The sequence below is a fragment of the Mizuhopecten yessoensis genome, unplaced genomic scaffold (assembly GCF_002113885.1).
Source record: "Mizuhopecten yessoensis strain PY_sf001 unplaced genomic scaffold, ASM211388v2 scaffold10787, whole genome shotgun sequence".
In the NCBI taxonomy this organism is placed as follows: Eukaryota; Metazoa; Mollusca; class Bivalvia; order Pectinida; family Pectinidae; genus Mizuhopecten; species Mizuhopecten yessoensis.
In genome coordinates this window covers 25,256-32,063 of record NW_018408721.1, presented here as the reverse complement: position 1 = coordinate 32,063, position 6,808 = coordinate 25,256, and the positions used below count along the sequence as shown (strand labels likewise).

General features: G+C 31.3%; 1 long non-coding RNA gene across 1 annotated transcript in view; it reads right to left on the bottom strand.

The window, feature by feature from the left end:
- Positions 1 to 5,586: 5,586 nt before the first annotated feature.
- Positions 5,587 to 6,808, bottom strand: part of LOC110462408 — a 16,633-nt gene continuing 15,411 nt past the window's right edge. The window contains exon 4 of the long non-coding RNA XR_002464278.1: positions 5,587 to 5,664. This is a non-coding gene — a long non-coding RNA (uncharacterized LOC110462408). The remainder of the gene's footprint in view (positions 5,665 to 6,808) is intronic.

The window sequence follows — 6,808 nt, the reverse complement described above, 5'->3', positions numbered from 1 at the left end:
GGGGGGGGGATTGGACATTGTAATACACAACTAGAATAAATAGTCAAGAATTTAAAAAAAAATGAATATTCAATTGACACGATAAATGCAGCATAATGCGCATTCAAAAAAATAAATAAGCCATGCAAGGGCAGGGTATGTCACATGCGCTGTTGACACCCTTGGATCCACCTCTGGTAAACTATAGATATTGTTAATGAGAAAAATAAAATCTTAATTTTGTAAGTATATCAAGGGGAATAACTCTTTGTTTTAAGCTTACAGTATTTTGATATTGATTTTACATTGTAAAACGTTTTGGTTTAAAAATAATATTACTATTTAAAACCTCTTGATTAAATGCTAACTTTTTAATTTTTTTGATTCGTTTTGAACTTTTCACTTAATGTTTTTTGGTAAAAAGTTTATTTTTACTTTGTTGAATATTTTTGTTTAATAACTTGCATTACAGTTTACTCGTAGAACGGTTTTTGTATATGGTTTGATCTGAAATTTTACTTCGTAGAAGGTTTTAGGTAGTTGATCATTTTAACTTTGTAGAATGATTTTGGTTGATAGAATTGCTTGGTTTGATCTTAATTATTTTCATATTGTGGAATGTTTTAATGTGTCAATACATTGTATAATGTTTTGGTTTGGTATAGATGTTTTTACATCTTGGACTGCTTTGATTTGATAATAATTTTACTTTGTTAAATGTTTTGGATTTTTGCATAATATTACAATTTTATGCAGAATATTTTGGCTTCGTAATATGTTAAAAATATATAATCAACAGATAACAATAACATATGCTATAAATTAATAGATCAGTATAATGTATATGTGTGTGCGAAATATTAATTCAATAACAAAATTACACACTAATGCTAAAGTTTTTATTTGCGATTTAACGCGAGCATGTTTGTTCGACATGATTGATGTCTTGGTTTTAAAAAGTTCTCAAAAGCCATCCCGAGCGGGCACACGGACAGCATTCAGTGGCTGTTAAACAATCTATTTCAGCATTAGTTGTCCTGTAATGTAAAAATAATCATAATTAAGCAATTTTCACTAAAACAATTACAATTAATGTTTTTAAGACAAGACAAAACATATATGACATTGTTCATGAGTACATGATTGCTTAGTACATGATTGTTCATACATTTTAATTTTTAATTAACCTCATTAACATCATTATCATCATGTCATCACCATCACAATCACCATCATCCTGACGTTATTCTTAACATCATCATCATCATTTTCATCATCCATCATTATCCTATTTATCATTTTCGTCTGATATCATAAGCAGATATTAAAAATTGCCAATGTCATGTACATACATAACGACATATACATTGAGACACTGATGCCAACAGTTTATATAAACCCATGACATCAAACACACAAGAGCAAAACCAAATAAACTGAAACAGAAAAAAACCCACAAAACATTACAGGGAATCGGGGAGCAATTCTAGGTAATTTTATTTGAACTTAAGCCTGGCGAGTTAAAATCTATGAAAAATTTGATGATTATTATTACATTAAGGAGCCGATAAAGAACAATAGATGTATATATGTATAGAACAAATATGTCATATTATGTCATATTATAACTGCATCCAGTTATCTATTTGATGGTTTAACTCATCCTTATTTATTAATTGATTCTGTTTAGAATCTATTGTGCTATTAATTCAAATCTTATATGGTTTTTGAGACTAGTCAGATTATTGTCTATTTCTATGCATTTAGTTTTATATATGTATTGTTTTATATGTAGTATTATGATGTTTTCTATATAAAACTGTGTATGTTTACCAAAAATGAAATCTTGTTTATCAAATCTTAGTGTAAGGGTTTTAGTTATAATATTTGTTTTCAGCTCATCAATCAACTTTTTCGCAATTCCATAGCATATGAATGATTGTTTTAGGGTGAATTTTACAGAAAGGTTATTGTGTGATTTGCCAATTTTAATAAACATGTGTTTGTAGTGAGGATTATGTGTTTTTTTCTGTCCTGTAGCCACTGTAGTTTGAAATTGGTTGTGGTTTTAAAAGGACATTCATCTATTTATTTTTCCATGTTTCTTCATCAATATTATCATTTAAGATCCATTTTCTTTGAGCAGTAGGTTTAACATTATTTTTAATTAATATTGAATATATGTTTTGTGCTCCTTTACTATTTCTAAGTATTAACTTCAGATTGATTGGTATATTTGGCAAAATAACTGCTTTTTCTGAAGTAAAAATGTGATGATTTTTTCTTATAAAAGATACACAGCATTCTTTAGGCCTTGGTATGTCTAAAAATTAGAATTTATGTTATATTTTTCTTGAAATTTTTCAAAATGGTAGAGTGATCCATCCTGTTTAATAATGTTATATACAAATTGTACTCCCTTTTTGAACCATGAATTTTTTAATGTAAATTTTCTATCAATTTTAATTTCTCTATTGAACCACCTAATGTTTGCACGTATATTAGTGTTGTATATATTGCTAGAGATAATAGTATTGTACCATGCTTCTAAGACATCTTTTCAAAAGAGGTTACCACAATGTTTTGATTCTTCTTTCAATTTTTCAAGTCCAAAGTTAGCTAATGTTTCTTTATAAAAAATGGTTTCTAAAATAAGAGCCCAATTTCCTTCTTCTTTATATACCCGTCTTATCCATGTTGCTTTAAAAGCTGTTTACAATATTTTAAATGTATCATTTTCAGACCACCCTCTCCATAAATTTTAATTATCACATCTCTCTTTATTTTATCTGGTTAACCATTCTACAAAACCTCATACAGAATACTATTCATTCTGTTATATATGTTTCATCAGAATTTGGTAGTGCTATAAATACATGATTTAACTGTGATATAAGTAGTGTTTTAATAACTGATAGTTTACCTATTGGTGTAAGTACTCGACTATTCCATGATGCTATAGGTACTAGCATTGGCCGCATAACGTTGATTTACACAATATACATTGCGACATTTTATTTGATAAAGAATTACACCCGCGATTGATATATCAGAATTATTTGAAAGATTTTGTATTTCGTTTGTTTCGATCTATTTTGTTTCTCTCTTAGAAAGTCAACTGCAACATTCGTATATCTCGGAAAGTTACGAAAGTGCACTGGTCGACGAGAAACGCCCCATTTAAAAATGAAATATTTCTTGTTTTAAACAATTTCCATTAATAATAAATTTGACATTTTTAACTGAATTAAAATACAAATGGACCAACAGATCTAGCTTGATTTATATATGTTAAAGTACCTTTTAATCAAGATTAAAGTGTTTTCAAAACAAATACTATCTATTGTTAAAACAATTCCTCTATTTATATCATCGATGATTGCCATCGCACCCAGTTTGTCTATCGTGCGCAAAGATGTACGTTAACTTAAATTGCCAGTATTTCATCTTTCGCGCAGAGTGCAAAGAGGGCCCTAGAAAACTTGGTTTGATCTTTTCCTTCAGTATGCGATATCTTACACTGGATTCTTCTTTTCGGATCCACTCCGTGAGTTTCGAATTAGCTGCGACATATACAAAGTACAGGTATGGAAAGCAGGGATACTTTTATCAAAGGGGGAAAAGTTCACAATCTTAAAATGTAGTCTTGTAGATTTCAGGTTGTGGTGGTTATATAAAATCGACGAGTTCAATATATGTCTTGTTATTCTACAACGAAATATCATCTGTAAATCTAAAATAGGGAGAGAAGGTAATAAAAAGGCAACTCACACTTTACTTGGGATTCTTTGGTTGATTTGGGTATTTCTGTAGGGAAGCTTCAGGTGCACTCTTCAGCAGTTCTCTTACCGGAATCTGACAGAAATAATAAGTATAAATTATGTCAACACTCGTATTTAAGTAGACATATGTTAGTAAATTGTGCTGTTGATATGTTTTTCAAAATGAGAATAACAATTCTGTTGCATAAACATGCACTTATCTATCAAATTTTACAGATATTTAAAGAGATTAAAATTGATTTTCTTACCGATGCCATAACAGTTCTTACACTTCAGACAAAATAATTACATCTTTAACATAATGTACACATATGGGTTGATGATATTGGAGATCAAATTGCAGGAATCCTGATAAATTAACAGTAAAACAGGACATTCATCACTAAAACTGATTTAGCGTCTCCTGCTTGATCGACGACACCAGCAAAATAAATGAAATTTAAATCCAAATCATGTTGCATTACCAAAAAGTAACAATGCATTTTCTTTCCAATCACATTGAACACAAATCGATATTTGAAAAGTACCGATATTCATATCGTATCAGATATGATTGTGTAACTGCACAATACACAAACTTTTTTTTGCATATAGTGCACAAATCGTTCGTATAACACGATGGGTATGCACAACCGTGCGATTTAGTAATCGTTCTCCCTGTGTGCGCATATGTCCGCACATACATGTATGTGCGATTTAGTGCAATTGGTTCATTAGTTTTACGGATTGATAAAATTCTGAATTCTATCAATAAGGAACATGTTAGATGTGTAGATTTCGGTAAGTATATTTTGCTCTATCCAATTTTCAATGCGTATTACACATGTACGGTATTAAATATGTGAAAAATGACTTTGTTTAGGTAACAATTAGTGTGATAACATAAGGTTGATTGGCCTGTTTATTTTATTTCGTTTGTTTCGATCTATTTTGTTTCTCTCTCAGAAAGTCAACTGCGGCATTTGCTCATCTCGGAAAGTTCCGAAAGTGCATCGGTCGACGAGAAACCCCCCATGTAAAAATACAATACTTCCTGTTCCATTAATTATAAATTTGACATCTTTTACTGAATTTAGATACAAATAGACCAACAGATCTAGCTTGATTTAAATATTTCAACGTACCTTTTAATCAAGATTATAGTGTTTTCAAACGAAATAGTATCTATTGATAAAACCATTCCTCTATTTATTTCATCCATGATTGCCATCGCACCCAGTTTGACCATTGTGCGCAAAGATGTGCGCACACTTAAATCGCTCAGTATTTCATCTTTCGTGCATAGTGCACAAATCCCTAGAAAACTTGGTTGTTTTTTTTTTCCTTCAGTATGCGATATCTTACACTGTATTCTTATATTCGGATCCACTCCATGAGTTTCGAATCAGTTGTGATATATNAATTTGACATTTTTAACTGAATTTAAATACAAATAGACCAACAGATCTAGCTTGATATAAATATGTCAACGTCCCTTTTAATCAAGATTATAGTGTTTTCAAACGAAATAGTATCTATTGATAAAACCATTCCTCTATTTATATCATCCATGATTGCCATCTCACACAGTTTGTCCAACGTGCGCAAAGATGTGCGCAAGCTTAAATCGCCCAGCATTTCATCTTTCGCGCATAGTGCACAAATCATGGTTTGATTTTTTTCTTCAGAAAGGGGAAAGTTCACAATCTTAAAATGTAGTCTTGTAGATTTCAGGTTGTGGTGTTTATTCAAAATCGACGAGTTCAATAGATTTATTGTTATTCTACGACGACATATCATCTTTAGATCTAAAATTGGAAGAGAAGGCAATAGAAAGGCAACTTACACGCACAACATCAAATGGTGGGAAATCATCATCGCCATCAGTCATATCGACCGGCTTTGGTTTTATGTCTCCCTCAGACTGGCAGAAATAATAAGTATAAATTATATTTACACTCGTAGAAATATTTAAGCAGATATGTTACTAAAATTATGCTGTTGATGTATTTTGAAAAATGATAGTAACACTTCTGTTGCATTCCTCTTCATTCATATCTTTATTCCTCCAAACATAAAGAGTTATATGTAATACATATTTTAAATCAACAATAGATATGAGAAATTTAATACAGTTACAAAATAAAGTATAATGACTGAAAAAATAAGTTGATTGCATGATGCAAACTTACATTCAACGATTGCATAGCCTTCAACTAGTATAATGCAAAAAGGTTATTTACAGGAACTCATGTATTATTGGAAGGTAAGAGCAGAAGCTTTCTCTGCAAGAATGCAACAGTCTCGTACAAAAGACAAGAAAAGATCGTCGACTTCTCAAAAAATATTTCGAAAAGATCAAAAAACGTTGCTATTTGAATATCCCGACTCGCCTGGTCCAGTGCAACGTAAGCATGGACAGGGTAGTCGTTGACAATTTTGGAGAAGATGTTATCGCGTAAAGCTAACACTTCTTCGCCAGAGCAGTCCAAGATACAATGTGCAACTGCATCGGCTACAAGCACATGCTGATTCACAATCTGGAGCAATAATCCAAAGCTTTGCAACATTAGCGCATGTTCTACAAAAGTAGGGAAAACGTGTAGATAAAAACCAAATAGTCGAAGGACAGATATTATATTGCATATACATAAATCTAGAAAAGTCTCTGCTCATAAGTGTAATTACGAATTAGAACACCCTTCGTTAGAGGTGTACATGATTATTTCGGAGGAAAACATCCTTGTTGTACGAAGGTCAAAATTCCAAACATCTGAAACAAAACCTTTTCGACCTTGAAAAAATCCAAAATATGTGTGAAAAAGACGAAACATAAAAAACATCTTTACAGTAAATCGTGTATCTAGTCTATATATAAAGCAGTCAAAAAGGGAGGTTTGGCTAACTTAACCTCGAGGTGTATTGAGGTAAGGCCTAACTGAGAGCGATATCTGATCGTGTGCGACGGGGAAAACTTTGAATGAGCTTTGCAAATAAGTGATATATAGTTTCAATAAGAGATAAATCAGAAAACCAAAGTTCACAACCAAAGAAGCTTCTAGGCAAAA